The sequence below is a fragment of the Apodemus sylvaticus genome, chromosome 8, assembly GCF_947179515.1.
Source record: "Apodemus sylvaticus chromosome 8, mApoSyl1.1, whole genome shotgun sequence".
NCBI classification, from domain to species: Eukaryota; Metazoa; Chordata; class Mammalia; order Rodentia; family Muridae; genus Apodemus; species Apodemus sylvaticus.
Window position 1 is genome coordinate 18,694,547 of NC_067479.1, and position 21,379 is coordinate 18,715,925.

Genomic DNA, 21,379 nt, shown 5'->3' on the forward strand with positions numbered 1-21,379 from the left:
TGGAAGAGATTCCTGGAAAACATAGGATTGTGGTTATGGCAGGTTCGTATGGTAAAAATATATTTTATACATGTATACATTTTGAAAAAAGATGAATTAAGTACTTTTTAAAAAATATTAATGAGTGGCTGGTCCAGCTGAAGGGCCATCAGCAGTGGAACCAAGGCGACACAGGGTCCAGTTAGGCCCTGCGCCCACGACCACTGACCTTCGCTGACCAGCCTGGCTACAAGCAGCTGCGGTTTTGCAGCACCTTTAGCTGCACGGAAGCCACTTCAGAACTCGGCCTCCCACCAGTCAGGAGAGGCTCACTTCCATCTTGGTTTCGGACTCCAGAGAGATCAGACAGACTGAGGTACACAAACATAATCCAAGGCCAACACCGCGGGAGTCTGAGCCCGACAGGCATTGGCCTGGACCCAGGCCCTTGGCTGTTCAGGGGGACATCGGGGTGCCAACCCAGCCAGGAAGTTTTTTGTCCTGGCCTGCACGCGCACCGCCATTTTGCCTACAGGACACCAGAGAGCTCTGGCGGGCAGAGCCATAACAGGCATAGCCTGAGGCTAACAAAGCGGGGGTCTAGGCCCCAAAAGGCCCAGGACTGACCCCAAGAACTAGGCGGCTTCGTGGGCCATCTGTGTGTCAACCCGCCCAGGAGGTTGTTAGCACAGCAGACTCTCCCTGCACTTTCAGGGAGTGCGAGCACGCCTGCCATCCTAGTCACCTGGCAGACCCAATTAACAGTAATAGCCCTAGGGGAACTTTGCTCGGACCTTGAACTCCCTGGCTTTTGCCTGGACTCAGGGCCTGGGCAGCCAGGCTAACCTTGTGTGCGCCAGCCCAGTTGGGGGATCGGCTGCCCAGCGGAGTGATCAGAACACAGGGGAGGTCCCGGCAGCATACACCATCGGTGCTCCCTGGGGGTGCACACAAGCTCCATCTAGTCCACAGACACAATCTGGGGCAAGGCCTCAGGCAGCAGTCCTCAGCTCAACTCTCTCCGCTTCCGGATCCAGATCAGCCTGGGCGGCAGCACCACATCTCCAGGTCCTGCAAGAGGCTAGTGGGGCTTCCGGGCGGCCAGCTGGGAGAAGTTGGTGTGCTCCGGTGAATCCAGAAGGCCCCAGGGGGAGCCTTTGGGTGCCTGCTTCGGGATCTGAACAGCCTGGGCAGCAGCACCCTGTCTACAGGCAGTGCAGGAGGTAAGCTATGCACCAGAGGCCAACTGAGAAGGGGCAGTTTGCACTGGTGAGTCCAGCACTGACAAGACAAACTAACACCAGTGAGAACTAGATAGCAAAAGGCAAACGCAGGAATGTCACTAACAGAAATCAAGGCAATATGGCAACATCTGAACCCAATTCTCCTCTACCAACATGTCCTGGATACCCCATCACACCAGTAAAACAAGATTTGGATTTAAAATCACTGGTCATGATGCTGGTACAGGAACACATGAAGGACATACTTAAAGAAATTCAGGAGAAAATGGATCAAAAGTTAGAAGCCCTTGCAAGGGAAACACAAAAATCATTGAAAGAAATCCAGGAGAATACAAAAGCCAACAATGAGGAAATGCAAAAAACACTTAAAGAAATACAGGAGAACTTTGGTCAACAGGCTGAGGTCATGAAAGAGGAAACACAAAAATCTCTTAAAGAATTACAGGAAAGCACAAACAAGCAAGTGAAGGAGCTAAGCAAAACCATCCAGGATCTAAAATCAGAAGTAGAAACAACTAAGAAAGCTCAAAGGGAGACAACGTTTGAGATAGAAAGCCTTGGGAAGAAATCAGGGGACAGAGATGCAAATATCAAAAACAGAATACAAGAGATAGAAGAAAGAATCTCAGATGCTGAAGATTCCCTAGAAACCATGGACTCAAGAGTTAAAGAAAATGCAAAATGCAAAAGCTTGTAACCCAAAATATCCAGGAAATCCAGGACATAATGAGAAGACCAAACCTAAGGATTATAGGCATAGATGAGAGTGAAGATTTACAACTTAAAGGACCAGCAAATATCTTCAATAAAATTATGGAAGAAAACTTCCCTAACCTAAAGAGAGAGATGTCCATGAATATACAAGAAGCTTACAGAACTCCAAACAGACTGGACCAGAACAGAAATACTTCCTGTCACATAATAATCAAAACACCAAATGTTCTAAACAAAGAAAGAACATTAAAGGCAGTAAGAGAAAAAGGGCAAGTAACATATAAAGGAAGACCTATCAGAATCACAGCAGACTTTTCACCTGAGACTATGAAGGCTAGAAGGTCCTGGGCAGATCTCATGGAGACTCTAAGAGAACAAAAATGCCAACCAAAACTACTATATCCAGCAAAACTCTCAATCACCGTAGATGGAGAAACTAAGATATTTCATGACAAAACCAAGTTTACCCAATATCTATCCACAAACCCAGCCCTACAAAGGATAATAGGAGGAAAACACCAATACAAGGAGGGAAACTTCACCCTGGAAAAAGGAAGATAGTAAACTTTCATCAAACCCAAAAGAAGTTAACCAATCAAATTTAAAAAATAACGTCAAAAACGATAGGAAGTAGCAATCACTATTCCTTAATATCTCTTAACATCAATGGACTTAATGCCTCAATAAAAAGACACAGACTAACTGACTGGATATGTAAACAGGACCCTACATTTTGCTGCTTACAGGAAACACACCTCAGGGTCAAAGACAAACACAACCTTAGAGTAAAAGGCTGGAAGACAATTTTACAAGCAAATGGTCTCAGGAAACAAGCTGGAGTAGCCATTTTAATATCAGATAAAATTGACTTTCAACCCAAAGTCATCAAAAGAGACTCTGAGGGACACTTCTAGCTGGTCAAAGGAAAAATACAACAAGAAGAACTCGAAATCCTGAACATCTAAGCTCCAAATGCAAGGGCACCCTCTTTCTTAAAAGAAACTTTATTAAAACTCAAAGCACACATTGCACCTAACACAATAATTGTGGGTGACTTCAACACTGCACTTTCCTCAATGGACCAATCAGGAAAACAGAAACTAAACAGGGACACAATGAAACTAATTGAAGCTTTGGACCAATTAGATTTAACAGATATATATAGAACATTCTATCCTAAAACACAAGAATATACCTTTTTCTCAGCACCTCATGGCACCTTCTCCAAAATCGACCATATAATTGGCCACAAGACATACCTCAACAAATATAAGAAGATCGAACTAATCCCATGCCTCCTATCAGATCACTATGGAGTAAAAGTGGTCTTCAATAGCAACAAAAACAACAGAAAACCCACATACACCTGGAAACTGAACAATATTCTACTCAATGATACCTTGGTCAAGGAAGAAAGAAAGAAAGAAATTAAAGACTTTTTAGAACACAATGAAAATGAAAACACAACATACCCAAATCTATGGGACACAATGAAAGCAGTGCTAAGAGGAAAACTCATAGCCCTGAGTGCCTCCAAAAAGAAAATGGAGAGATCATACATTACCAGCTTAATGACACACCTGAAAGCCCTGGAACAAAAAGAAGCTATTTTACCCAGGAGGAGTAGAAGGCAGAAAATCATCACACTCAGGGCCGAAATCAATCAAGTAGAAACAAAGAGAATCATACAAAAAAATCAACAAAATTGGGAGCTGGTTCTTTGAGAAAATCAACAAGATAGATAAACCCTTAGCCAGACTGACCAAAGGGCACAGAGAAAGTATCCAAATTAACAAACTTAGAAATGAAAAGGGAGATATAACAACGGAAACTGAGGAAATCCAAAAAATCATCAGATCCTACTACAAGAGACTGTACTCAACACAACTGGAGAATCTGGAGGAAATGGACAATTTCCTTGACAGATAACAAATACCAGCATTAAATCAGGACCACCTAGACCATCTAAACAGTCCCATAATTCCTAAAGAAATAGAAGGAGTCATAGAAAGTCTTCCAACCAAACAAAGCACAGGACCAGATGGTTTCAGTGCAGAATTCTATCAGACCTTCAAAGAAGAGTTAACACCAATACTCTTCAAACTATTCCACAAAATTGAAACCGAAGGAACACTACCCAATTCCTTCTACAAATCCAGAATTACGCTGATACCAAAGCCACACAAAGATCCAACAAAGAAAGAGAACTTCAGACCAGTTTCCCTTATGAACATCGATGCAAAAATACTCAATAAAATTCTTGCCAACCGAATCCAAGAACACATCAAAACGATCATCCACCATGATCAAGTAGGCTTTATCCCGGGAATGCAGGGTTGGTTCAATATATGGAAATCCATCAATGCAATCCACTACATAAACAAATTCAAAGAACAAAACCACATGGTCATTTCATTGTATGCTGAAAAAGCACTTGACAAAATTCAGCATCCTTTCATGGTTAAAGTCTTGGAGAGAACAGGAATTCAAGGCCCATAACTAACATAGTAAAAGCAATATACAGCAAACCGGTAGCCAGCATCAAACTAAATGGAGAGAAACTTGAAGCAATCCTACTGAAATCAGGGACCAGAGAAGGCTGCCCACTTTCTCCTTATCTTTTCAATATTGTACTTGAGGTACTAGCTCGGGCAATTCAACAACATAAGGAGGTCAAAGGGATACAAATTGGAAAGGAAGAAGTCAAACTATCATTATTTGCAGACGACATGATAGTCTACCTAAGTGACCCAAAAAACTCCACTAGAGAGCTCCTACAGCTGATAAACAACTTCAGCAAAGTGGCAGGTTATAAAATCAACACAAGCAAATCAGTGGCCTTCCTATACTCAAAGGATAAGCAGGCTGAGAATGAAATTAGGGAAATGACCCCCTTCACAAGCCACAAACAGTATAAAGTATCTTGGAGTGACTCTTACCAAACATGTGAAAGATCTGTATGACAAGAACTTCAAGACTCTGAAGAAGGAAATGGAAGAAGACCTCAAAAAATGGGAAAACCTCCCATGCTCATGGATCGGTAGAATCAATATAGTTAAAATGGCCATTTTGCCAAAAGCAATATACAGATTCAATGCAATACCCATCAAAATCCCAACTCAATTCTTCACAGAGTTAGAAAGAGCAATTATCAAATTCATCGGGAATAAAAAAAAACCCAGGATAGCTAAAACTATTCTCAGCAACAAAAGAAAATCTGGGGGAATCAGTATCCCTGACCTCAAGCAATACTACAGAGCAATAGTGTTAAAAACTGCATGGTATTGGTACAGTGACAGGCAGGAGGATCAATGGAACAGGATTGAAGATCCAGAAATGAACCCACACACCTATGGCCACTTGATTCTCGACAAAGAGGCTGAAAACATCCAATGGAAAAAAGATAGCCTTTTCAACAAATGGTGCTGGTTCAACTGGAGGTCAGCATGCAGAAGAATGCGAATTGATCCATCCTTGTCTCCTTGTACTAAGCTCAAATCCAAATGGATCAAGGACCTCCACATAAAGCCAGACACTCTGAAGCTAATAGAAAAGAAACTGGGGAAGACCCTTGAGGACATCGGTACAGGGAGAAAGTTTCTGAACAGAACACCAATAGCGTATGCTCTAAGAGCAAGAATTGACAAATGGGACCTCATAAAATTACAAAGTTTCTGTAAGGCAAAGGACACCATCAAGAGGACCAATCGGCAACCAACAAATTGGGAAAAGATTTTCACCAATCCTACATCAGATAGAGGGCTAATATCCCATATATATAAAGAACTCAAGAAGTTAGACTCCATCAAATCAAACAACCCTATTAAAAAATGGGGTACAGAGTTAAACAAAGAATTCTCACCTGAAGAACTTCGGATGGTAGAGAAGCATCTTAAAAAATGCTCAACTTCATTAGTCATTAGGGAAATGCAAATCAAAACAACCCTGAGATTTCACCTTATACCAGTCAGAATGGCTAAGATTAAAAATTCAGGAGACAGCAGGTGTTGGAGAGGGTGTGGAGAAAGAGGAACACTCCTCCACTGCTGGTGGGGTTGCAAATTGGTACAACCACTCTGGAAATCAGTCTGGCGGTTCCTCCGAAAACTGGGCACCTCACTTCCAGAAGATCCTGCTATACCACTCCTGGGCATATACCCAGAGGATTCCCCACCATGTAATAAGGATACATGCTCTACTATGTTCATAGCATCCCTATTTATAATTGCCAAATGCTGGAAAGAACCCAGGTATCCCTCAACAGAAGAGTGGATGCAAATAATGTGGTATATCTACACAATGGAGTACTATTCAGCCATTAGAAACAGTGAATTCATGAAATTCTTAGGCAAATGGATGGAGCTAGAGAACATCATACTAAGTGAGGTAACCCAGACTCAAAAGGTGAATCATGGTATGCACTCTCTAATAAGTGGATATTAACCTAGAAAACTGGAATACCCAAAACATAATCCACACATCAAATGAGGTAAAAGAAGAAAGGAGGAGTGGTCCCTGGTTCTGGAAAGACTCAGTGAAGTAGTATTTGGCAAAACCAGAACGGGGAAGTGGGAAGGGGTGGGTGGGATTACAGGGGAAGAGAAGGGGGCTTACGGGACTTTCGAGGAGTTGGGGGCTAGAAAAGGGAAAATCATTTGAAATGTAAATAAATTATATCGAATAAAAAAAAAGAAAAAAATATTAATAAATTCAAGAACAAAACAAAACAAAAAAGGCATTCTAAACTCAAAGCCTGTGAATCATTAAGAAATTATTATATATGAAATATCACTATGAGGGATACAACTAAATTATCATTTAGAATCCATTCAATTCAAATCTAAAAGAAGAAAAATTGACTGAAAACCACAGACCACCCCTCAATAATTGCTAGAGAATAAATCTGAAGGTCAAAGCATTCACTTTTATTTTTATTTTACACAAGGTTACATAAAAGGACTAATGGGGAAATTAAAATGAGGTAATCAAAAATAATGTTCAAAATATTTCTATCCAAGTTACAATGTTAAAAGTTACTGCATACAATGTATGTAAGTGAAATATAAAGCATGCTTTGGAAAGAAAGAGGAAAGACATAAAAACATATATATGAACATAAATTACTTTAACTTAACATGTTAATATATGAATGTCAGGCCATAAAAATTAAATTATAAAATTAACTTTAGGTTGTTCTAAGACATGAGAAAATTAAGCTAATATTAATATTGACTAGTAGGAGAAAAAACATTATTTTTATTGTAATAAATTAAATTAAACTGATGAAAGTATGCTTCACTGAACTTGCCAAAACATTATTTAAGAACTAAAACATGACCTACATAAGTAAAGTAATATACTATGATTATGAATGAAAAACTGTTATATTCTACATTGGTCATTTGTCATAAAAAGAATTCCAATGCAGAGTCCCTCCAATTTTGAGTATGCATAAATTCACTTTGCATGCTTTAATGAAATTAAAGTTCGATTCTACATTTATTTAAAATCAAAAGTATTTTTAGTGGGGTAAATAATGAAGAAGTACTTTTATATAATGTTAAAAAATTTTCAAAATTTTCAACTCGAGTACTATATTTAAACTTGTCTTTCATCCCTTCCCCATGAACAGGACAAGATAATCATGAAGAAACTATTCATATTCAGAGCAGTAATATTAAAGATTAGGGCCTGCTATAAATTATCAAGATGAAAGTCAATGTCTCAAAAATAGAAAGTCCAAAAAGGAATAGCTTAGGTGCCCTATGACTAGACTTGCAGAGAAATGGTTATTTCACGATAAATGAAACACCCCATGCTGTGGGGCTCCGATGATCTTTTTAAAGTGTACTGCTTTGTCTTACCTGGAAGGAATCCTTAAATCTCAAGCTATGCAGACATAACCAATTTCACATGGATCATTGTGTTATATATAGAATACAGGGCACACCACTAAGACTTTGGAAAAGTGATTGTACTTGCATGAATTTACCAAGTTCCTGTATAAATATAGGGCGTGTTGTGTACTCTCAGATAAGACAAATTGTAGAAATTGCTAAGACTTGATTTATGATATACAGAAATTTCAGCAAAAACACACATTTATTTTAAAAGAGTAACAATATAAGCCATTTGCAGAGCTTGAAAAAGAACTGTTTTTTTATTTTATCTGTTACTTTGCTTTTTTTTCTTTTAATTGGCTTTGTATTTCTTCATTGTAGATACCAAAACAAGCTACACTTTTCTTTTTTTCTAATTATTGAAAACAAATTATCTCCCCAAAATAAACATAACTTGTTTATTTTTGATTTCTCAAAATATTTAGTTTTGATGTTCTCTGAAATATTCACTTTTCCTTCTTATTGTTTTTGAGGAAGATTATTTAAGAACTGCATAGTTTGAGAGCGAGGGAAAGTAGGGGTAGAGATGAAATAAAATGTTTTCAAAGAATAAAAGTTTGATGGAAGAATCTAATAAAACAGAATGGAAACATTTCAAGCTGACCTTTGCTAAGGCCCACCATCAAGCAAGGCCTTCATTTACCGTGCTGTCACTAGGTAACGATGAAGTCCAAACCTTTATTAACCTTTGTTCAAACTTAGTACCTTTCCATGCATTTTATTGCTTAGGAAAAGTGCATCATATGTAATATTATGGCTTTTGAATGGCCAAATTATTTATGATTAAACCATGAAAGCTATACCTAGGCAGTTATAAAGGTCAAGCATAAACCTCAAAGATGGGAAATTAAAAAGTGAAGCAAAAGTTTAATTCCCCCATTACTATTTGATGCTTTACCTTCATATCCCAGTGAATACAACAAACAAATTAATAAGAGAATGTCTCTGATGCTCGGGAAAGAAAACCCTACTAAAACAAATTTGTTTAAAATTCCTACTCACTAAAGCTTACCATTATAACATTTTAGAAATACACCTGAAATGGTCAAAAACCTGGGCATTTTTGTTCAGTACTTTTTGGTTTTTAATGTTGGAAAGTATAGTCAAAGCAATAAATTCTAGAACATACTGTGTAAGCAGGAGGATCGTTAAGAGGTTTGTGGTTAGCCTGGACTGTACAAAGCCATGTCTTAAAAGTCTTATAAAAATGTGAAAAACTCAAATGTTTCTGAGATGTGACTCATGCTAATCAAGTTAAAGAATATTTACTTTTAACTTAAATAATATTTTTAAAACTCATCTGAATCTTTTAAGTAGTGCTTTAGTTTAGACAACCTGATTAAAATGAAGACACCCTAAGTTGAAAATGATTCTGTAAATGCCAGGGGCCAGCCCTAGTTGGGAGATGTTTCTTCTGTGTTTCTTCTTTCCCGTAGGTTCTTCTTGGGGCAGTGGAGCAGGGAAGAGCATTGGTGGGGGTAAGACTTTGATTTATGAAATTCTGGGTTAAGATTTTGTCTTATATTACATGTAAGGTTGCTGTATAATGAAAAGTTTACTTATCTAAGTCTAAGTTATTATGCTAATAGGGTTGTCCTGCTTTCTGTGTTCCTCTGAAGCCTAAGACTGCAGTCTCAGGCACTTAGCACCTCACCTTAATACAGCAGTAGATTAAGTAAAGGATTAGTTTCTAGAGCCCTTTCCCTATTGTCCAGATGCCTCTTGCTTGTTGGAAGTTAGGAGCAATACACTTTTTTTTTTAATTTTTTTTTATTCGCTATAATTTATTTACATTTCAAATGATTTCCCCTTTTCTAGCCCCCCACTCCCCGAAAGTCCCGTAAGCCCCCTTCTATTCCCCTGTCTTCCCACCCACCCCTTCCCACTTCCCCGTTCTGGTTTTGCCAAATACTGCTTCACTGAGTCTTTCCAAAACCAGGGACCACTCCTGCTTTCTTCTTGTACCTCATTTGATGTGTGGATTATGTTTTGGGTATTCCAGTTTTCTAGGTTAATAACCACTTATTAGTGAGTGCATACCATGATTCACCTTTTGAGTCTGGGTTACCTCACTTAGTATGATGTTCTCTAGCTCCATCCATTTGCCTAAGAATTTCATGAATTCATTGTTTCTAATGGCTGAATAGTACTCCATTGTGTAGATATACCACATTTTTTGCATCCACTCTTCTGTTGAGGGATACCTGGGTTCTTTCCAGCATCTGGCAATTATAAATAGGGATGCTATGAACATAGTAGAGCATGTATCCTTATTACATGCTGGGGAATCCTCTGGGTATATGCCCAGGAGTGGTATAGCAGGATCTTCTGGAAGTGAGGTGCCCAGTTTTCGGAGGAACCGCCAGACTGATTTCCAGAGTGGTTGTACCAATTTGCAACCACACCAGCAGTGGAGGAGTGTTCCTCTTTCTCCACACCCTCTCCAACACCTGCTGTCTCCTGAATTTTTAATCTTAGCCATTCTGACTGGTGTAAGATGAAATTTCAGGGTTGTTTTGATTTGCATTTCCCTAATGACTAATGAAGTTGAGCATTTTTTAAGATGCTTCTCTGCCATCCGAAGTTCTTCAGGTGAGAATTCTTTGTTTAACTCTGTACCCCATTTTTTAATAGGGTTGTTCGGTTTTCTGGAGTCTAACTTCTTGAGGATATTAGCCCTCTATCTGATGTAGGATTTGTGAAGATCTTTTCCCAATTTGTTGGTTGCCGATTGGTCCTCTTGATGGTGTCCTTTGCCTTACAGAAACTTTGTAATTTTATGAGGTCCCATTTGTCAATTCTTGCTCTTAGAGCATATGCTATTGGTGTTCTGTTCAGAAACTTTCTCCCTGTACGGATGTCCTCAAGGGTCTTCCCCAGTTTCTTTTCTATTAGCTTCAGAGTGTCTGGCTTTATGTGGAGGTCCTTGATCCATTTGGATTTGAGCTTAGTACAAGGAGACAAGGATGGATCAATTCGCATTCTTCTGCATGCTGACCTCCAGTTGAACCAGCACCATTTGTTGAAAAGGCTATCTTTTTTCCATTGGTTGTTTTCAGCCTCTTTGTCCAGGATCAAGTGGCCATAGGTGTGTGGGTTCATTTCTGGATCTTCAATCCTGTTCCATTGATCCTCCTGCCTGCCACTGTACCAATACCATGCAGTTTTTAACACTATTGCTCTGTAGTATTGCTTGAGGTCAGGGATACTGATTCCCCCAGATTTTCTTTTGTTGCTGAGAATAGTTTTAGCTATCCTGGGTTTTTGGTTATTCCCGATGAATTTGATAATTGCTCTTTCTAACTCTGTGAAGAATTGAGTTGGGATTTTGATGGGTATTGCATTGAATCTGTATATTGCTTTTGGCAAAATGGCCACTTTAACTATATTGATTCTACTGATCCATGAGCATGGGAGGTTTTCCCATTTTTTGAGGTCTTCTTCCATTTCCTTCTTCAGAGTCTTGAAGTTCTTGTCATACAGATCTTTCACATGTTTGGTAAGAGTCACCCCAAGATACTTTATACTGTTTGTGGCTATTGTAAAGGGGGTCATTTCCCTAATTTCTTTCTCAGCTTGCTTATCCTTTGAGTATAGGAAGGCCACTGATTTGCTTGAGTTGATTTTATAACCTGCCACTTTGCTGAAGTTGTTTATCAGCTGTAGGAGTTCTCTAGTGGAGTTTTTTGGGTCACTTAGTTAGACCATCATGTCTTCTGCAAATAATGATAGTTTGACTTCTTCCTTTCCAATTTGTATCCCTTCGACCTTCTTATGTTGTCGAATTGCCCGAGCTAGTACCTCAAGTACAATATTGAAAAGATAAGGAGAAAGGGGGCAACCTTGTCTGGTCCCTGATTTCAGTGGGATTGCTTCAAGTTTCTCTCCATTTAGTTTGATGCTGGCTACCGGTTTGCTGTATATTGCTTTTACTATGTTTAGGTATGGGCCTTGAATTCGTGTTCTCTCCAAGACTTTATGCAAGAAAGGATGCTGAATTTTGTCAAATGCTTTTTCAGCATCCAATGAAATGACCATGTGGTTTTGTTCTTTGAGTTTGTTTATGTAGTGGATTGCATTGATGGATTTCCGTATATTGAACCAACCCTGCATTCCCGGGATAAAGCCTACTTGATCATGGTGGATGATCGTTTTGATGTGTTCTTGGATTTGGTTGGCAAGAATTTTATTGAGTATTTTTGCATCGAATTTCATAAGGGAAATTGGTCTGAAGTTCTCTTTCTTTGTTGGATCTTTGTGTGGCTTTGGTATTAGCGTAATTGTGGCTTCATAGAAGGAATTGGGTAGTGTTCCTTCTGTTTCTATTTTGTGGAATAGTTTGAAGAGTATTAGTGTTAACTCTTCTTTGAAGGTCTGATAGAATTCTGCACTGAAACCATCTGGTCCTGTGCTTTGTTTGGTTGGAAGACTTTCTATGACTCCTTCTATTTCTTTAGGCATTATGGGACTGTTTAGATGGTCTAGTTGGTCCTGATTTAATGTTGGTATTTGGTATCTGTCAAGGAAATTGTCCATTTCCTCCAGATTCTCCAGTTGTGTTGAGTACAGTCTCTTGTAGTAGCATCTGATGATTTTTGGATTTCCTCAGTTTCCGTTGTTATATCTCCCTTTTCATTTCTAAGTTTGTTAATTTGGATACTTTCTCTGTGCGCTTTGGTCAGTCTGGCTAAGGGTTTATCTATCTTGTTGATTTTCTCAAAGAACCAGCTCCTGGTTTTGTTGATTTTTTGTATGGTTCTCTTTGTTTCTACTTGATTGATTTTGGCCCTGAGTTTGATGATTTCCTGCCTTCTACTCCTCCTGGGTGAAATAGCTTCTTTTTGTTCTAGGGCTTTCAGGTGTGTCATTAAGCTGGTAATGTATGCTCTCTCCATTTTCTTTTTGGAGGCACTCAGGGCTATGAGTTTTCCTCTTAGCACCGCTTTCATTGTGTCCCATAGATTTGGGTATGTTGTGTTTTCATTTTCATTGTGTTCTAAAAAGTCTTTAATTTCTTTCTTTATTTCTTCCTTGACCAAGGTATCATTGAGTAGAATATTGTTCAGTTTCCACGTGTATGTGGGTTTTCTGTTGTTTTTGTTGCTATTGAAGTCCACTTTTACTCCATAGTGATCTGATAGGAGGCATGGGATTAGTTCAATCTTCTTATATTTGTTGAAGTCTGTCTTGTGACCAATTATATGGTCAATTTTGGAGAAGGTACCATGAGGTGCTGAGAAAAAGGTATATTCTTTTGTTTTAGGATAGAATGTTCTATATATATCTGTTAAATCTAATTGGTCCAAAGCTTCAATTAGTTTCATTGTGTCCCTGTTTAGTTTCTGTTTTCCTGATTGGTCCAATGAGGAACGTGCAGTGTTGAAGTCACCCACAATTATTGTGTTAGGTGCAATGTGTGCTTTGAGTTTTAATAAAGTTTCTTTTAGGAAAGAGGGTGCCCTTGCAATTAGAGCATAGATGTTCAGGATTTCGAGTTCTTCTTGTTGTATTTTTCCTTTGACCAGCAAGAAGTGTCCCTCAGAGTCTCTTTTGATGAGTTTTTTTGGGTTGAAAGTCAATTTTATCTGATATTTAAATGGCTACTCCAGCTTGTTTCCTGAGACCATTTGCTTGTAAAATTGTCTTCCAGCCTTTTACTCTAAGGTAGTGTTTGTCTTTGACCCTGAGGTGTGTTTCCTGTAAGGTCCTGCTTGCGTATCCAGTCAGTTAGTCTGTGTCTTTTTATTGGGGCATTAAGTCCATTGATGTTAAGAGCTATTAAGGAATAGTGATTGTTACTTCCTATCATTTTTGACTTTATTTTTTAAATTTGATTGCCTAACTTCTTTTGGGTTTGAAGAAAGTTTACTATCTTCCTTTTTCCAGGGTGAAGTTTCCCTCCTTGTATTGGTGTTTTCCTCCTATTATCCTTTGTAGGGCTGGGTTTGTGGATAGATATTGGGTAAACTTGGTTTTGTCATGAAATATCTTAGTTTCTCCATCTACGGTGATTGAGAGTTTTGCTGGATATAGTAGTTTTGGTTGGCATTTGTGTTCTCTTAGAGTCTGCATGAGATCTGCCCAGGACCTTCTAGCCTTCATAGTCTCAGGTGAAAAGTCTGGTGTGATTCTGATAGGTCTTCCTTTATATGTTACTTGGCCTTTTTCTCTTACTGCCTTTAATATTATTTCATTGTTTAGAACATTTGGTGTTTTGATTATTATGTGACGGGAAGTATTTCTGTTCTGGTCCAGTCTGTTTGGAGTTCTGTAAGCTTCTTGTATATTCATGGACATCTCTCTCTTTAGGTTAGGGAAGTTTTCTTCCATAATTTTATTGAAGATATTTGCTGGCCCTTTAAGTTGTAAATCTTCACTCTCATCTATGCCTATAATCCTTAGGTTTGGTCTTCTCATTGTGTCCTGGATTTCCTGGATATTTTGGGTTACAAGCTTTTTGCATTTTGCATTTTCTTTAAATGTTGAGTCCATGGTTTCTATGGAATCTTCAGCATCTGAGATTCTTTCTTCTATCTCTTGTATTCTGTTTTTGATATTTGCATCTCTGTCCCCTGATTTCTTCCCAAGGCTTTCTATCTCCAAAGTTGTCTCCCTTTGAGTTTTCTTAGTTGTTTCTACTTCTGATTTTAGATCCTGGATGGTTTTGCTTAGCTCCTTCACTTGCTTGTTTGTGCTTTCCTGTAATTCTTTAAGAGATTTTTGTGTTTCCTCTTTCATGACCTCAGCCTGTTGACCAAAGTTCTCCTGTATTTCTTTAAGTGTTTTTTGTGTTTCCTCATTGTTGGCTTTTGTATTCTCCTGGATTTCTTTCAATGATTTTTGTGTTTTCCTTGCAAGGGCTTTTAACTTTTGATCCATTTTCTCCTGGATTTCTTTAAGTATGTCCTTCATGTGTTCCTGTACCAGCATCATGACCAGTGATTTTAAATCCAATTTTGTTTTACTGGTGTGATGGGGTATCCAGGACATGTTGGTAGAGGAGAATTGGGTTCAGATGTTGCCATATTGCCTTGATTTCTGTTAGTGATGTTCCTGCATTTGCCTTTTGCTATCTAGTTCTCACTGGTGTTAGTTTGTCTTGTCAGTGCTGGACTCACCAGTGCAAGCTGCCCCTTCCCAATTGGCCTCTGGTGCACAGGTTACCTCCTGCGCTGCCTGTAGACAGGGTGCTGCTGCCCAGGCTGTTCAGATCCCGAAGCAGGCACCCGAAGGCTCCCGCTGGGGCCCTCTGGATTCACCGGAACACACCGACTTCTCCCAGCTGGCCGCCGGGAAGCCCCTCCAGCCTCTTGCAAGACCTGGAAATGTGGTGCCGCTGCCCAGGCTGATCTGGATCCGGAATCGGAGAGAGTTGAGCTGAGGGCTCCCGCCTGAGGCCTTGCCCCAGATTGTGTCTCTGGACCAGATGGAGCCCATGTGTACCCCCAGGGAGTGCTGATGGTGTATGCTGCCGGGACCTCCCGTGTGTTCTGATCACTCCGCTGGGCAGCCGATCCCCCAATTGGCCTGGCGCACACAAGGTTAGCCTGGCTGCCCAGGCCCTGAGTCCATGCAAAAGCCTGGGAGGCCAAGGTCTGAGCAAAGTTCCCCTAGGGCTATGACTGTTAATTGGGTCTGCCAGGTGACCAGGATGGCGGGCGTGTATGCTCGCGCTCCTGAAAGTGCAGGGAGAGTCTGCTGTGCTAACAACCTCCTGGGCCGGTTGACACACAGATGGCCCTCCAAGCCGCCCAGTTCTTGGGGTCAGTCCTGGACTTTTTGGGGCCTAGACCCCTGCTTTGTTAGCCTCTGGCTATGCCTGTTACAGCTCTGCCCGCCAGAGCTCTCTGTCGTCCTGTAGGCAAAATGGCGGTGCGTGTGCAGGCCAGGGCAAAAAACCTTCTGGCTGTGTTGGCACCCCGATGGCCCCCTGAAAAACCCAGGGCCTGGGTGCAGGCCAACGCCCGTCGGGCTCAGACCCCCGCGGTGTTGGCCTCGGATTATGTTTGTGTACCTCAGTCTGTCTGATCTCTCTGGAGTCTGAAACCAAGATGGAGGTGAGCCTCTCCTGACTGGTGTGAGGCTGAGTTCTGAAGTGGCTTCAGTGCAGCGAAAGGCGCCGCAAAACCGCAGCTGCTTGCAGCCCGGCTGGTCAGTGAAGGTCAGTGGTTATGGGCACAGGGGCTAACTGGACCCTGTGTAGCCTTGGTTCCACTGCTGATGGCCCTTCAGCTGGACCAGCCACTGCTGCACTGCCGCTGCCGCCGCCGCCCGCCGCCGCTGCCCAATTCCGAGCAATACACTTTTTGAAACGGGAGAAGAGAATAACACTTGCAGAAAGAAAAAATTTACATAAGTGAATATGCATAATCTCATGAAAGTTCATACAGATTCATGCACCCAGAGATCTCATTTATGCAATTCCACACAAATTCAGCTGGGCCCAGCTTGCATGCATTCTCACAACTTCATACTTACACACACACACATGCATACATTCTCACAATTACATATGTACAATACACATCCATACTTACATATGCATATGGAGCAAAAGACCAAGCACTGATGCATAAAGAACTCACCCATTCTGGATGAAAAATGAACTCCAATATTTATTACATTGAGAAAGAAAAGACTTCCACCCTTTTAATTCTAAATTAAATCCATGTTTATAAGAAAAAAGCTGTTTTCCTTTTAATAAGACTAAGCCTGCCTTCTCCTTACCATGGGACCTATTTTTTCCCATGGTAAGGAGAAGTCTGCCTACTCCTTCTGCTCTCTGCAGCATCTTCCTTTTTCCTCTTTCCTTCTGCATCCTGCACATTGTTCTCAGTTTTATTTTTTTTAAGTTACCTATAGTTTCTAAGTTATTCTACTTATTACAGTCTGCATTCTCCGAATCTTTTTCTCTTCTGATTAAAATCTTCTCCTCAGTTCATTTCTTCTCTCAGCTCTGTTCTTCTCACCTCTGTTCCTCCCACCTAAATTCTTCTGGTTTCCTCTTGTCTTTGTCCTCAGCCCTTAAACATCTTTCAGAACAAATGATCACATGTTACAAAGTTTATCACAAGTTCACAAAAAAATCAAATCATAAATTGAAATAGAAGTTACAACAGAGAATATTTACATGCATATCCATGGGGAATAATTATCTAGCTAAATATTTATCACCTGTCTGAGCTCTACAGTTTCATTGAAAGTTTAAAACAATAACTAAGTTATTAGTGAAGTTTTGTATAGATAAGTCCTATCAATATTTTATCTTCTGTCCTAGCACCTATAATAAATCCTAGTTCCCTTTTTATGACCTTTGTTTAATTGTTCTATAACTTCTTGGAATGTGCTCTGAATACGAAAAAGTCTGGTTGCCATCTAAGAGCAATTAACTGGTGACACTTGGGTGATGGACAGAGTTCTCATTGATGTTTTGACTACAGGAAAAGGACCTAATAACAGTCCCACTATAAGAAAGCTTAATAATCACAGATATAATTTTAGGAATTCTTATAGGATCATCATTAAAACTTAAGTCATCTATTTGTCTACATAGCATCACTCTAAGATAGTACATCTTCCTGGATCTGCAAAGATCTGCTCCAAAGGTGTGTGCTATTACCTATTGATTATTATATATGTTTAATAATAACAACAACAAAAGCATATCAATAGCAGAAATCTTTCCTAAAATGAGTCCCTCACAGCCTTGCCTAATGAGTGCTCACCTGTCACAGATTATATAATAATTCAAAGCAGACCATTTCAGGATGATCACCTGCTAGTATATTAGCTTGTCCTATTAAGGCTCCTGACGTATAAATGGACTTTCAACTCTTCTTTCAATAATGTCTTATTCACGAGATCATAATATAATTAAATCATTCCTCTTTTCTCCTCCTACCTATAAGCTCTCTATATACCCCTGTAGCTCTTCGTAAAATCCATAACTGTGTTTATTTTATTATTGTTACACACACACACACACACACACACACTAAATACAAATGTTGCTCAGTCTGTATAATGTTGTTTGTATCATTTCCAGACTGACTATTTAGTGTCCCATAGACAATTGTTGTATACGTCCTTGGGAAAGATGATTTTCTCTTCTTTAAGCATTTCTTGGTTACCTATAGTTCTTTGTATAGGATTGAAGCCTCCTGACATAGTCCTGCCCATATTAACGTGTCTCTTGTTGTTATCCTTGTTCAGTTTTTGTTTAGATGGCCATATTGGTGAGAATTTATGAATGTTCCTTCAGACATTCTGAGATATTCTGACTTGATATTACTCTTTATATTGCCCCCATTTGTCTCCCTCTCTCACCATTAATGGTCAGGAAGTTTTTATTGCTGAAGGCACCAAATACTTTAGAGATAAAGACCATGGACTCCAATGGAGCTGTAAGTCTTCTCTATAAGAACCACCTTTTATAGTACCAGAAGATGACATTCAATCTAGTAACGGAGAGAAGAGACAAAAAGTCCTACCAACCTATGATGCCTATGATCTAAAATGCCAACCAGCATAGTGTGGTACCCTAAGAATGCAGTAATGTGTAATGCTGGCACACATATCTTGGCAGTAGCAAACAGCTCTCTAATTGGACTGAATACATACCTACTCAACAAGAAGGAACTCATGTATGATAAAAAAAAAACCTAGCTAAGTGTACAGAGCCATATTGGGGCAGTCTTGCACTTGGTCAGAGTTTGACTTTGGTCAAGGTTAACTTCTCCCAGTTAGCCAGGATCCTGCTCCACCTAGGGTGGAGTGCACGTAGTAAAGGTCAAGTTCATTGTTCCTCCTGGTATAGGGATTCCTGAATTAAACAGGTGACCCACCCAGCTGCCGGAGCAGTCAAGACGAAGACCTCCAAGAGAAGCTAGACAACTTCCACCGGAACTCAGCCTGGAGTCTGGGGGGAAGGGTTTGCCCGAACTGTTATAAGGTCTGGCGCCATTAAAGTTTACGGCTTTGATCAGTGAACATTGACTTAGCCGTACTTTCTTTTCGCCGCTCTTCCCTATGACCCCAAAATTCTCTCAACAGGTAACCCAGTTTACATGTAGCTGCTGGCGGCTACATAGTGGCGCCTGAACGTGGGAAGACCTGGCACGAGAGAATTTCTTGAGGTAGCCCTATCCAGCGAAGCTTCGCAGAAAAAGGTGAAAATTAATGGTGTCCGCACGGTAAGCAACATAGAGGGCAAAACTAGCGCTAGTGAATTCGTGTCTATGGTTGTGAGTGCAGGAATGGATACAGTTTTTCAAGCATACTGCGTGGACCCAGCGCAGGACTGCTTGGGTTGATAAGATAGGGAAATATGGGGAAGGAATTTGGTAGGCATTTGCCCAAAGCTCGTAAGAGCTGATTTCGGCGAAAAGAAAGGGGTTTTTAAAAATAGGCATATGTCCACAGCTTCTAAGAGCTGTTTAAAGAGGAAAATGGATGCAATTGCTTAACAAGCACGCTTAACTTTCTGTGTATCTTTCCGTGTTTGTCCCGGTGCACCGACTGTCTATGTGTATGTTTATGTCCTCTCTGTGTCGTTGTGTGAATGACTGTTTCATGTTAAAAAGAAAAAATTGGTAAAGATTACATCTGCTGGTAACCTCTTGAGCTAGCCACAGTTTGTGTGGGGATTGATTCAAAGCCACGCTGCAGCAGCGTAGCTCACTCACCCAAGAGGCAAGCATGGCTGGGGAAAAAGCCGCTCTTAAAAGCCCAGAAACCTCGAGATTTGGGAAGACCTTGGTTTGGCTTGTGAAATTCATGTAGTCGCTTTATACATGTTTCTAATTGGTTTTAATGATATAAGGCTTTACATTTCTGGACTAAAGATTTATAAATTAATTGGTTATTATGTAAAAGGTATAGTGTTATTAAGAAAAGGTTAGTTTAAAACTGGTGATTCAGTGTTAGAGCTATCTTAACTAACTACACGTGGCCTAACGCCACTCATGCCTTGTTCTTGTTTATAATTGGATTTAAAGGTATATTTTGCATGTCTTGACTATAGAGTATTGGCTTAAGTCACTGCACATGATCTAAAAGGTATAATGTTATTAACAAAAGTTAGGTTAAGGCTGGTAGTTTAGGGTAGTCGCCATTTTGAACACGTGGCATGATGGTTAAGGCTGGTAGTTTAGGGTAGTCGCCATTTTGAACACGTGGCATGACGATTAAGGCTGGTAGTTTAGGGTAGTCGCCATTTTGAACACCACGTGGCATGACGCAATCCAGGAAATACAGGCCTTTGGGACGCTCCTAAATTGGCATGGTGTTTCATGTGAATCTTGGCCTGGAGATTAGACTTAATGAAGATTAAGATCTAAAATATTGTCTCTTTAATAAGTTACACTGTTATACACTTGAACATAAGAACTGGCATACAAACCTTGTGCTGTAAATATGTGTTTGCCATTAATTTTAAAGAAAATAGATTGTTTAAAATTGAGATTTGCTTCCAAAATTACAATTGTGCTCTAATATTGCAAGAAAACATTGAGTTACAATAAAAATCAGTGTGTCATTGGCTACAGTTTTCAGTTTGCAGGCTCGTAATTGTTAACATTTTGTAATTAAGATAATTTTGAGAGTGATACAGCTATGGGTTTTAGGGGCCCATTGCCTCTTTTCCACAAGTTTATAGGCTACAATGGTAGGAGCAAAATTTAACCCTCCAAGATTAAAAAGGATATCTCTGTAGAAATGTATTTGATATCAAGTAGGTTCCTTTGACCATGAAATTACAGGCTTCTTTTGTTTAATCCTGTCTTAGTTAAAAGGCTCAGATTAGAAGATATTTACATTTGAGGAATCTCATACAATGTCCTTGCCAAGGACTCAAGGTGGATCCTAGGGCAGATAAAAAAATTTACATTTGAGTTAATGCAAAGCTTAGAGCTGCCTCAGGGGAAGCTAGTGAGGAAGCTTGAGAAATTGTTTCTGCCTTACAGGCCCCACCTAGGGAGTGTTTGGCTTAAAAAAAAAAAAAAAGTTTTTGACTTATCCAGGTGTGGGTTAAAATGCAGTTCAAATCTATGAAAGGTCAAGGAGGCTATAAAAGCATTAACATTTGGCCTGTCTACTCCCTATAAAATTATTGTAAATTTAAAGGGTTGGTTTTTTGCTTTACATTCTGATAATTATAAAAGCATTTGCTTCTAATTTTAAAGAGACAACAAAACAATTTCATTAGAAAGTTTTGCCTCAAGGAATGGCTAACAGCCTTATGTCTTGTGAGAAAAAGTGTTTTGTCTCTGTTTCAATACTAGAAGTTAAGATCTTAAAATTTTCAGTGTATAATGTTCATAGAATGTTTGTTACAGGCCTTTGCTCTAACTATAGACTTTTAGAATTTTTAGGTAAATGGCTTTCAAAAGTTGTTAGGATATATTAATTGGCTTTATCTTATATTTACCTCATTTTAAGCTTGCCACAGAAGGTCTTAAACCTCTGTTTTCAAGGTAGGAAACGTTTGTTCCTTGCTTCAAGCAACAATCAAATTTATTATTAATGGTTGGTCTATTACATGGT